The sequence below is a fragment of the Notolepis coatsorum genome (genome assembly GCF_963971535.1).
Source record: "Notolepis coatsorum genome assembly, chromosome: 6".
Taxonomy (NCBI): domain Eukaryota; kingdom Metazoa; phylum Chordata; class Actinopteri; order Aulopiformes; family Paralepididae; genus Notolepis; species Notolepis coatsorum.
The window spans coordinates 104,440,261-104,453,557 of NC_140170.1; the positions used below are offsets into that span (position 1 = coordinate 104,440,261).

The following is a 13,297-nucleotide window of genomic DNA, read 5'->3' on the forward strand; positions in this document are numbered from 1 at the left end:
GAGATGTCCAGTGGAGCCTAGGGCTAGCAGCTAGTAGCTCCAGTAGCCTGGGCCTGGTGTTGGTAGGTTGCTCCAGAAGCCTGGGTGTAGCCTGTCGGAGTCCAGTGGAGCCTAGGGCTAGCAGCTAGTAGCTCCAGTAGCCTGGGCCTGGTGTTGGTAGGTTGCTCCAGAAGCCTGGGTGTAGCCTGTCGGAGTCCAGTGGAGCCTAGGGCTAGCAGCTAGTAGCTCCAGTAGCCTGGGCCTGGTGTTGGTAGGTTGCTCCAGAAGCCTGGGTGTAGCCTGTCGGAGTCCAGTGGAGCCTTGAGCTAGTACTCCAGTAGCCTGGGCCTGGTGTTGGTAGGTTGCTCCAGAAGCCTGGGTGTAGCCTGTCGGAGCCAGCTGGCTGAAGATCAATTAGTGATGAGAACAGTTTACTTAACAAGACAGGAACAGTACAGAACTGACAAACATACATGTAGGTAACGTTGAACAATGATCCCGCACAGGAGGGCAGGACAGACAACACTAATATACTCAGACTAATTGACAAGACACTGATAGACACAGAGGGTACCGTACTTTTCGGACTATAAGCCGCGGCTTTCCCCCCCATTTTTCGACCCTGTGGCTTATATAACGGTGCGGCTTATATGTGGACAAAACCCGAAAATCGAAATATTGCTTTTTTTACTGCATTGAAATGTTATTTATCTGTTCCCTTATTTGCTAAACTTAATACAAATGACTTAATTCTTGTTATTTGTCCGACAGTATTGTGTCCCAATGGGAGTCATTCTCTTTAGAGGTGGGAACTTAAAGCTCAATATAAGAACGGCCATGCACCACCACCCACATAATCGAGAAAGAGCAATCAATCTGTCAATCCTTTCCGTGTCCGGGCCGGGTGAGGTTTCCCGTGTTGAGTCAAATTAAGCCGCAGGCTCCACTCCTTACATATGGTAATTAAACATTAAAACACATGCGGCTTATAGTCCAGTGCGGCTTATATATGTACACATCATTCAATTTAGCTGCTGCGGCTTATAGTCAGGTGCGGCTTATAGTGCGAAAAGTACGGTAATTACAAACAGGACACAGGTGTGGTAGACAGAAACAACAGAACACAGAGCACACTGGGAAAACAATAACAAATAAACAACCAGACTAAAACATATTTACAAACCACAGACAGGGGACAAAGTGGAGACAACAATGACAATACAGACCATAAACATAATAAACATAACTGGCAGTAAATAATAATAAGTTGGTGTGTGAGCTGATGCCAGATCTGCATCAGCCCACCGGTTGGCAATGTTATGTTATGAGGGTTATTGATGGGGAGTTGTGAATGTCTGGGTCACAGGACCAGGACCGGAGGAAGTGTGACAGAGAGACATCATTCAGCAACAATACAGAAGGCATTACAGGTATTGTCAAAAATAAAAATCCTGATAATAGTGTGGTTATTTCTTCCCAAAATATCTTAACACTTTGATTGCCAAAAACGCCTTAACTCGTCATTCCCCGCCATGCTAATTCTGCCAATGACGCCGTAACACGTCATTGAGATCAATATTTCAAAAATCTGTGATCGCAATCATATTTCTCCCCCGGAGACTTGAGATCTACTGTTGATCCCCTCTCAACTCACCAACGGTACAAGAGCACCATCTGGTGGCCGATCGGCGGATCGCCCAAACCGGAAACAGGAAACGGAAGCTGGTGCTCATTCCAATTCGGTCCGATCACTCGCTAATAGTCCCAGGACTCGAGCTAGACACAATGGATAGCAATCCGTTACCAATAACTCGATAAACAACATGATTTGGACGTATATACTATTATACAACCTGGAGATGGATCGCATATTTCAACATCCCATAATAGGAATATTTTTGCTCATCGCCCAACGCTACGAGGAAGCTATGGTGAGTTTTAGCGTTTTTTTTTTTTTTTTTATAAACGTGTTCGATACTAACTGCTATAATGATCATATTACCCACACTAGATGAATCATCTAACGTTGGCCACGGAATTATAAACGACCCCCCCCCCCCATCCGGTCAACATCAGATGATAAGTAGTAACTTCTAGAAGCACGTCCATTTGAATTTTTTTATCTCGCGCAGATCGCTATCAAACTGTATTTGATCATCAATATAATGCATTTAGGGCTATAAATCACGTTCTGGAGAAAGCTGCAGAAAACGATAAAAACATACTTATACTTTAGACCGTATTTTAGTATGAATATGTGAATGAAAAAGTATAACGTTCCTACGTATAATGATGTACATAAGCCTGGCGAAGAAAGTGTTAACAGGCGGGCATTCCCAATACATATGCATAAATGTACCACTATCACCGTTTGTACATCACCGCATTAACAAACACCGCATTAACTTCAAAACACTACTCCTCACCTTCAAAGCCCTCCACAGCCTGGCCCCCCCCTACCTGACTGATCTCCTTCTCCCCTACCGCCCAACCCGTTCCCTCCGGTCCTCCTCCACTGCCTCCCTCACTGTCCCGACATCCAAGCTTAAAATCTTCGGAGATCGGGCCTTCTCTCGCACTGCACCCCGACTCTGGAACTCCCTCCCCCAGTCCATCAGAGACTCCCCTACACTCTCCACCTTCAAAGCTCGCCTCAAAACCCACCTGTTCTCCCTTGCCTTCAACCCCCCCCACCCCTAAACCCCCCCCTCCCCTCCAACCTGATCGATATGTCTCTAGTCTTTTTTTTTTTTTGTGCCATCAGGCTGTCTCCCCCGTTCCCCCCATGGTCTCATGTTCCTTTGTTTTTGTTTCTTTGTTGTTTTGTTTTGTTTCTTTGCTTTCGTCTCTTTGTTTGTACCCCTGCTCCCGACTACTGTCAGCGACTTCGGGTTATTGAGAAGCGCTATATAAATTAAATGAATTATTATTATTTTATTATTACATAAGGAACATCGAGAGTCTTGTTTAAGCCCCATACGGTCAGTCGAATAGGAGTTAGGTAAGTCCTATGAATAAAATTAAGATTAATCTGTTGATGATCCGGGTTACGTGACGATAGCCGAACGTTTGCCCAGACTTCAGCCCAATCAACATCTACTTCCAAGTCTGGTATATCCTTCCTCCAAACTGAGTCTAGGGGAAGGACTTCATACGAAGATGTAAGTGACGATAAAAGTCCGAGACAAATCCTCTCGATGTCTCCCTTTCATAAAAGAATTTGTGATATCTGTGGTGCTCAAGTGGTACCTTTAATGGGACTCCATGAGCCTTCAAACATGCTAATCTGTCTATAGAAATAATATGTGGAACTGGTGAGGTTAAATTTGTTATGTATATCTTGATAGCTACTAGGCTTGGGCGGTATGACGGTATTACGGTATACCGGGGTATTTAGAAATACCGACGGTATACCGTCAAAATCAGAGTTTGGTTTAAGTTTCTATTTCCACTGAAACGGAGTTTATACAGGGACGGCATTGGGTTTCGGTTTCCATTAGTGAAACGGAGTTAACTTTCGAGTTGGTTGAAGTGCGTGCACACACACACACAGCACGGCCAGCAGAGGGCAGGGGAGGCGGTCCGTATTTCCCCGCACAGAGCTGAGCTGAGCAAGATGGCAGCATGTGGCGGCCCCGAACTTGGAGAATTAGTTACAAAAAAAATAAAATGCCTCTGCGCCCGTTTGGGACTATTTTGGATTCACTCCGAATGAAAAAGGTGAGCCAGTCAACCCTGACGAAGCTGTGTGTACTATTTGCAAGAAGACTGTTGTAGCAAAAGATGGTAACACATCAAACCTCCGTTCACACCTCAAAGTACACCACCCTATAACTGCATCAAAACTGAAGCCATCGTCATCAAGGAGCAACGTTACCGCAGCCAAGTCGACAACGGGTCAACCAACAATATCGGGTGCTTTTGCGAAATCAATAAAGTACAAAAAAGATAGCGACAAGTGGAAAACGTACACAGAGGCAGTAACCAGATATATTGCTAAAGATATGGTATCATTTCATACCGTTGAGAAACGTGCTTTTCGTGATATGGTCAACACGTTGGATCCCCAATATGAATTACCCGGACGAAAATATTTCTTGCAAAAAGCAATACCCAACCTGTACAATAAAGTTCGGGAAGAAGTGAAATCGCTTGTGATGGGGGCAGGCGCTTGTGATGGGGGCAGGCAACTATGCGTTAACAACAGACATGCGGTCATCACAAAACATGGTACCCTACATGTCTTTGACGGCGCACTTCATAACGTCTGACTGGGAACTGGGATCAAAATGCCTTCAAACCAGCTTTTTCCCAGAAAATCACACAGCCGATAACATCAGTGAAGCCCTCAGCGATGCACTCACAGATTGGGGTTTGGATGATAATAAACTGTCGGCCATAACCACAGACAACGCAGCAAACATCCAGGCTGCAGTAACAAAAAACCTTAAAGGGGAGATGAAGCAGTGAGCAATGTGATCCTAGTTTGTTTGTTGTGTACCTTGTGTAAGACAGGGTCCTATAATCAAATTAAAAATCTAGCTTATTTGTCTGAAAAATCAAATATAATATCCCTGTTTTCAACATGGGCGCCGCCATTTTGTTGCTGACGTCATGGGGCTGGTTGGGTCTGGCTCCTAGTATACACTGTTGGTTAGATGCTTATGGATGGACATGGATTGTCGGGTCAGTCTGTAAATAAAATGTTGCCTACCAAACATCGGGACCGCGTGGTGCTTTTTGTATTGCTCCCGGCTGTTCGAACGAATTTTACCGCATGAAAGAGAGAGGAACGGTGGTTCATTTCCACAAATTACCAGTGAAAAAAACACTTTTATTGGCGCGTTGGCTGGCTGCACTGAAGCGGCGCGATCCACCTGTTGGACAGTGGGCGAAGATCTGCGGGCAACATTTCATTGCCTCTAGCAGCCACTTTAACACTCATGCGGCACACACGCACACTTATGGCCAGAGGAAAGGCCACTTAAATTAGTATAACATTAGGAACAGTGTATTGCACTACTAAAGCTACCTAGCATGTCCTATATGCTCTGTAAATACTATGTACAGATACCGAGATGGCACACCATGTACCTGTTTATTGCACTGTTGTTTTTTATTGGATTCTATTATATGTTGTACCACTGTATTTTTATTGGATTCTATTATATGTTGTACCACTGTATTGCACATCGTCGCGGGCAAGACCAGCCGCATTTCATTGTATACCTGTATGCCGTGACAATTAAAACTCTTGACTTGACTTGATTATGTTGTTGAGGGGGGCTTTGAAGAGGATGGGAGGTTTGTCCAGAAGACCACTAATAAGCTGAAGCCTGATGCGGTTCCCTCGGTCTTCGACTTCAGTGGCTATAGTGCAGGAGAGACGGACAGACCAGCCCAGGTAGTTCAACCAGCGTCAGCCCTGCGCCGGAGAGACGGAGCTCAAAGACGCGCTTCTACAGCAAAAGAGCGAGAGGTATAATCAGGGGTGTTGGATCAGTGTTTCGCATATAATCTTTGCAGACTGTCTATATTTAGACTAGCCACCTGTAGTGATATGCAGTAGGTACGATAACGTTAGCTTTCTGTATCATAACGTTAGTCATAAATGTCATGAATTGAAAATGGGGGACCCTGATGTAAACAAGACGAAAGTCTAGTCTCACCTGATACCTTGCTCTGTATCAGAACGTTAGTCATAAATGTGATGACTCTATATACATGTGATGTGAATGGGCCGGGTAATGATAGGTTTTAATTAATAGATCCCGTGTCCTCTGTATAATTGTTTAGCATAGGTACCTTTATGAAATAAAGTTGTTATTCCTTGTACCCCGGTTGTGCAGTTGGTTATTTCAGGGCATTTGGACAAATAGCAGTTTCCCTGCTACATAGCAGTTTCTCCTGCTACTGGTATAACTCACATATTTATTACATACAGTACAGAAGTTGTGATGACTATATACAGTAGTACAGAAGCTGTGATGACTATATACAGTACAGAAGTTGTGATGACTATATACAGTACAGAAGTTGTGATGACTATATACAGTACAGAAGCTGTGATGACTCTATACAGTACAGAAGTTGTGATGACTATATCTGAAATAGACAAAAAACACTATCAAAAATAGGGCTTTACCCACATGTGTTTGACTTCGGTCGACCATTTTGAGGGTCAAACCAGTCTGGATTCATGTTGTAGTCTGAAAAAATGCCAGGAAATGCTGAGAGAATTGTTGAATATATATAGAACACAAATGTTCTAGAATGTTCGATTATGACATCATACTGTGACATCACAAATGTTCTAGAATGTTTGATTATGACATCATACAGTGAAATCACAAATGAGTCGAATCGAGTGTGCTACTGCGTGCAATACACCTTTCCGCGGTGACGGGAAGTCCCGCCCCCCCCCCGTGTTACTGTTGCTATGGTCTCCCAAGCTCTCCCAAATGTTCTCACAGGCACACTGAAACAACCACATGTCAATCGAACAACATGGATTCTCTCTTAAAGATTCCTGAAACTATTGCTATCAGTTATTTGCCCAATGCCGCTACTCTATCGAAGAGAGTTCTCCAGAAAGGCCTGAATTATTTTACTCAAGGATATATCCATGAAATTAGGATTTCGGACGGAGAAGGAGATGACAACGTCAAAGTTGATGCCAAGTGTTGGCGGTCTATGCGGAAGACACAAACGCCTCACAAACTCCACATTGTAATTCGTCAGGATACAATTGTGGAGTCCTACTGCACATGTAAAGCAGGGTGAGTATGTTAGTGGTCCCTTATTATAAAATTGTTAGAGTGAATGAAGATTTAAGCCTAGTATCTGCTAACTGCTAGCTACAATGGGCTAATCATCTAACGTTATGCTAATCACACAAATGTCGCGGTATGTAGGTGACAAATAAACCTTTGAATTTGAACTACTGTAATTAGCTAGCTTACCTTTAGTGTTGGCACAGCTGTATATTGATGTGTGGAGTAGCTATCAACCATTTGATTGTTGCATGTGTATTTTCAGGATAAATGGACACTGTTCCCATGTCGTTGGCATTGTCAAGTCTCTTCAAGGATTCAAATGGCACAACTTTACCCACATACCAGAACAACAAAGTTGCACCAGCATACCACAGCAATGGCATGTCCCCAGAGGTGATAAAATACAGCCAGTACCTATTAACCATGTCGTGGTTGCAAAACCCTCTGAGAAGAGAAAGAGACGGCCAGTGGTGTGCCATGTTGACACTTCTTACAGGTAAAGTGGTAGTAATACACCCAACAGATATAATAAAGTGAACAAAGTCCATGAGTTACAATATCAAAAATGAATTTTATTAGTAATACTCTTTATAAATTGATGTACATATAAAATTAGCTCATGAGACATCAATGTCAATGAAGATAACACAATCTTAGAAGAATTCAGGATTCAGAAAATAGCATAGCACTGAAACTGCCCTCACCAAAATAATCAGTGACCTCAGACTAAACTCTGATGAGAATAAGGTCTCCATCCTTATAGTGGTATTCATAAAAAAAAGAATTGGAACGAAATATTACAAATTAAGTTTTTTATGACCTTGAACGTGATGCAATCTTTTCATGCACTGATGTGCCAACTCTGTCAGTTACCTAATAAGGCAGAAGGGTTAAAACATATATCAGAGGGAGGACATTCTATGTTAAACTAGGAGGCCACATGTCTGAGATATATGACAACAACTATGGAGTTGCACAAGGGAGTTGCTTAGGTCCTTTACATGTTACTGCTGGGTGATATCATCAGAGGACATAATGTAGGTTTTCTATCTATAATTCTAATTATCGGCCCCAAAACAAAAAAATAAACGTTAATAAAGAACCTGGGAGGACTAACCCCTTGGATCAAATCTGAGGTCACAAGTCTCTGGGTTATCATAGATTCAGAACTGAACTTCAATTTTCATATTAACAAAGTGACCAAAACATCGTTCTTCCATCTCAGAAATATAGCAAAAGTATGACCAAGTTATTATTAATATATGCAATACATTTAATACAATATTTTAAATATTTACAGACTTCCAGCTGTAACAGAGGAAGATATTGCCCATCTACAACGGATGACTGGAACACCTTTGGCAACTATCCTGTCTACCAGTGTGCCAAAGATCACAACCCCTTTTGGAGAAGTCCAGATTGGTTCTGTACTTTCTTATCAGGTAATGCAGGTCTACAATTTCATTTATCAGTTACAAACACATCCTGTTGTAGGGTCATAAAACAACAAACTGACCATATCTGGTTTATCGTTTTGAAAAGGGTTGTTGGTATGCGATCTGAAAGGATTTTGTACGTCTTAACTTTACATATAAGACGCTCAATATGAACCCTGTGACGAGCAATTTTGTTAGTCAACGCCACATTTGACTGAGACATCTGAGAATGACCAGCAGCAAAAGGAGGGATATTCAAACGTAATCCAAGCTCTTTCAACTCGTCGTGTATTGTAAAACCCTTGTCAGCCATAACAGCATCACCATCCTTGATGTAACCATGAACTTTCAGTGTTTTAAGTAAATCATAAAAACCACTGCTTTCAGTAATCGCCTTATCGGATACAGCACCTGTAAATAACTCCGACACAAAAATGACAGACCCACTTGGATCACATCCAATCAATGCTTTGAGGGTTGTGCTTGACTTATAGTCACTATAAAGCTGACTTTGTAAAGCCAGTGCAGATGGCACCTGGGTCTTAAATTCAGTACCATCAATAATGACTAAAGTAGAAGGAAATTCCTTTCTAAAGTTTTCAGGCATGTTTTCAATAATAATGTCTCTATGAGGCCATATGCTAATTTGTCCAAATTTAAAATACATAAGTTCTATGCATGTATTAAAAACAAGTCCTGCAGACTGCATGGATACTCCAAATCTTTGAGACAAATCTTGAAGTCCAAAGTTGTGTCTTAACCTACACAATGTCAAGAATAGGCCATTGGATTTTCCTAGTGACCTCATGTCTTTACGGCCCTTTGCATAAGGTGCATCACAGCCAGCAGGCACAAGAAAATCTAACAATAACATGAATCTAACATATGTGATCCCAGTGTAGTACTTAAAAAGCCCTTTGATCTTTGTTTCTTTTTGGACAACACTTTGTACAGTACAGAATGTCTTTTTCTGAGCATCCTGTTCGAGAGACTGTATTATCTGTTCCTTTTCAAGAAGCTGCCCTCTCAACCAGGTTATCGTCCTCTCCTTCTTCTCCAGCTCTGACTTCAATCTTGCACCTTCCACAGCAGTGCCCAATACTTCTAAAGGGCAAACCCCTGGAAACAGAAATATTACAAATATTGTTAGGGAGTTTCCACATATACATGACATCACAATAATAACATTTAGCTTTTATTCTACAGACAAGAAATCTCAAGAAGAAAACAGACCCGGTTCCACACCAGAGGTGTGGAAATGTATCTGTGCACCAGCCATCTCCAGTGAAGCTTCCAGCGATCTACAAAGATCTGAATACTGCAGACACAAACCTGGTAGCACTGGAAGAACGCACTCGGGCCCAGGCTCTCTCAAATGACTGGTTTGAAGAGCGGAGGTCACGACTGACTGCTTCAAACTTTGCGAAAGCGGTAAACAGAAAATCTGCCCCAACAACAACATTTCTGGAGAGTGTTTTCCGGTTGACATCCATTTGTGCCCCGGCTTTGGAGTATGGGAAAAGGAATGAGGCAAAGGCGAAGGCCAAATATCTGGAGGTTTATCCCGCCAGACATTTTCACGAGTGTGGTCTTGTTGTCAATTCAGAGTTCGATTTTTTAGGAGCCACACCTGACGGGAAGTTGTGCGACAATGGCGAGAGTGGGATAGTCGAAGTGAAATGTCCTTATAAGGCAAGAAACTGTTTGATATTGGAGGCTTGCGACAACTTCCCAGATTTCTGTTTACACAAAGATGAGGGGGGCAGTATTTCATTGAAGAAGACGCACGACTATTATGTGCAAATACAAGGACAACTTATGGTGACAGGCTGCCAATTCTGTGAATTCATAGTTTTTACGCAGAAAGATATCTTTGTGGAAAGAATATTCCCAGACATACCATTTATGGAAAGATTACTGCACAGACTTGCTGCATTTTTTAAAGATCATGCTTCTCAGTTCCTAAAAGAAAGGTAGACCCTTACTGTAACTGAGGGGTACAATTCCCTGACTGTATTGATAAGTATGGTATCATTAAACCACTACCGCTTTATGTACTTTAATTACTGGCCATACAGTACATGATATATAAATATGATGAACACTTCCCACAATGAATCGGTTCCACACAAAGTGGTAATTAAGTATTTATTGCAGCAAAAGGTACATAATATACTTCTCTATTTTACTTTGGATGCGTTTATAAGGCAAAGGAATGTGCGTAGGCAAATCAATAATGAATGTCCATTCTCTGGTTACGCAGGAGGTAATTATACAACCTGAATCTTAGGGAATTATATCTATGGTACACTAGTAATATATAGCGGGAGATACTGGAAGGGTCCCCCCGGTTGTAAGCCAGCAGGGGTAGAGGATCTGTCGGTAGTAGAGAGTCTGGTCAACGATGACTAAGGAGACTCCAAGTACAGGAGACGGTGCAATAGTCTCTTGATCCACAGACGAATACAGCTGTTTTCCGTAGACTGTAGCTCCACAGTGAAGAAAGCTAGCCGGCCTCAGGCTCTCTGAGGCGCAGACTTGACGTGGCTCCTCACAGGGTAAATCCCACACATGTAGGCGTCGGCGATTCTCCGCTCCATAAATCACAGGACCAAAACAAATATAATCCAGCCGCAAAGGGCTATGTAGTCGTCGGGTAGATTAATCCAGTGTACATGTCCACACGGTTCTCGTCTAGGTCTCCTCGGGTGAAAGCGCCATGAAAGCAGCCCAGCCTGGATAAGCACTCTAGCTGGTACGAGGAAGCGTTGGTGATGCTGGTCACTGTAGAACTTTAGCCGCACGATACACTATACACAAATAGACTATTACTGACTTAATAGAAATATGTCGCACTCGACGGTATAGCGCCAAACTCTGACAATTCAGTTATTAATTCGCACGCGGTCTCAATGCTCTATTTGGGGCCAAACAGGCCATACTTCACCGCACGGAGTATCGTGGGTGAGGCTTCAACTTATTGGGTAACTCTACTTCTGTATTCACCTGCGCCATATTTATATGCACGGCGAACAATCTAGTGCCAACCTCATTTCTGTCTCGTATCCCTGGGCAAGGCCGGGCATGTACAGACATGTCTTGACGGTGGCCTTGAACCTGACTCTGGAGGCATGGCCCTGGCGCCTGTGGACCGCTGTCCAATAGGAGAATGAAATATTATGGTCTGTACTAGGCTAAAGGGATATTCCGTGTATATGTACAAGGAATATACAAGGGATATCAAACGATATACAAATACTATGCAATATATATCAATCAATAAATATATATATTCGGTTTAATCTGATCCTTTGTAACACTTACATTCTCCTTCAGTCTGAGTAGCTGTGCACGTCTGTGTAGCTGTATAACTGAGCTCCGATTGGTGGTTGATGACATCCAGAGAGGGATTGATGTTCCTGTGAAGTATCAAAATCATAATCAAATAAATGCACTTTAATTAATAAATCCATGTTGTTCATTAATCATAACATTTGGTCTCAGTATTATTTATGTATTGTTTGATTGTAACAAGAACTTGCAGTATCTTTGGTTCACAAATTAATACTAGATATGAGCATTTATAACAAATTATTAAATGACATCTGATTCACACATGCAAATGGTGTTTTTAGTTAGTGATTCACATCTTCACTAACACATCACAATATTCAGACAATACCGCCTATAAGGACTTTGACAATACCCAGTCTTCAGGACTTACAAGTTAGTATTTTCCTGCAGTAGTTCTTTTTTAGATGGGGGGTTGTCAGGATCAAGCAGGCGTCTTTTCTTTGGCAACGGACGCACCGACTTACATGTGGTCCCATCAGCTTTTATAGGGTCTGGATATTGCACAGTAGGTCCATCCCCGCCAACAAAATGCTATAAGGTGAGATAGGCATGACAGAGAAGAGAAAGTGGATCAGATATTGTAAGGCATTCAGGTTACTCATGCTAGCTGATTGAAAACTGTATTAACAGATTGCAGAATGGGTACAATACAGTACAGCTCAATACACACAATAGTTAAGGGGATGCAGACCAGAGAAAGACTTTAGTCTTGTTTACATCAGGGTCCCCCATTTTCAATTCATACTGACATTTATGTGTTATGACATACACAACAGATATATAGCATGACATTTATGACATACAGATACAGTACTGTTACATTTGTGACATCCAAGATATGCAAATATACAGTACTGTTAAAAAGATATCCTAACAGGAAATATATACATACGAGGGGGAGGAAACTGTACATTAGGAGGGGGGGTTTGGACATTTACAGTACACTAACATTTATTTAACGTTAGTTCGGTTGTTAGAATCAACTGGACAACTTCCAATTCATAATTTTCAAGGGTGTTGACTAAGTAGCTGTAGCTATATGTAGTTTTCCTTCAGCTCATGAACTGATCGGAATGTTTTCGGAGACTCTTTTTGGCGACGTTAGGTTAACCATGCGTTAGCATTAGCTATGAATAGCTGGCTACCTAACGATCGGCTAGCCATCTATCTATCTATCTATCTATATACAGTATATATAAGATAACAAGTGATGACGTCTGTTTAACTCAAATGTTGAAGCATATATTACTGAAGCATATTTTTCGGGCTTACCGTTGAGCATACAGCCTTGTTCTTGTTGATCTTGTCCACATTCAGCTGTGTATGGGGCCGTCCACAAGCCTTAATCCACTTTAAACATTTTTCCAACTGTGTTTTAGGCTTTGGAAAATTTATAAAACGCGCTCCCTTTAGTCTTTCTGGATATCTCTGGTCATTATTGCACGTTCCCCAAGCACATCTAAGAACCATTTTCTCGACAACAACAATGCAGGACTGGCTGGCTATCTGTGAGACATCATGGCGGCTCTATTTCAAGGGGCGCGGCCTTAAGAAATCTGGCAATCTTATTTGTTATTATTCTCTGTGTGATTGACAGCGGGGAAAGGTCTATTCTCCTGAGGTGGTCAGTAGAATGCAGGGTGCTGCAGTGTCGCAGACAGCCAAACCACCCCCATGACGTCAGCAACGAAATGGCCGCGCCCATAATGATAAATGCTTCAAAAAAGCACATAACAAATAGTTTTTTCTTAG

At 42.1% G+C, this 13,297-nt stretch overlaps 1 long non-coding RNA gene across 2 annotated transcripts; it reads right to left on the reverse strand.

The window, feature by feature from the left end:
• Positions 1 to 8,639: 8,639 nt before the first annotated feature.
• LOC311230369 lies at positions 8,640 to 13,044 on the reverse strand. 2 transcript variants are annotated; one of them, XR_014619794.1, is made up of 3 exons: positions 12,818 to 13,044; positions 11,916 to 12,076; positions 8,640 to 9,310 (listed from the first exon to the last, which is right to left on the reverse strand). It is a non-coding gene; the product is annotated as an uncharacterized lncRNA (long non-coding RNA). The 2 variants fall into 2 exon arrangements; XR_014619795.1 differs by lacking the exon at positions 8,640 to 9,310 and adding an exon at positions 11,540 to 11,610.
• Between the last annotated feature and the right edge of the window lie 253 nt (positions 13,045 to 13,297).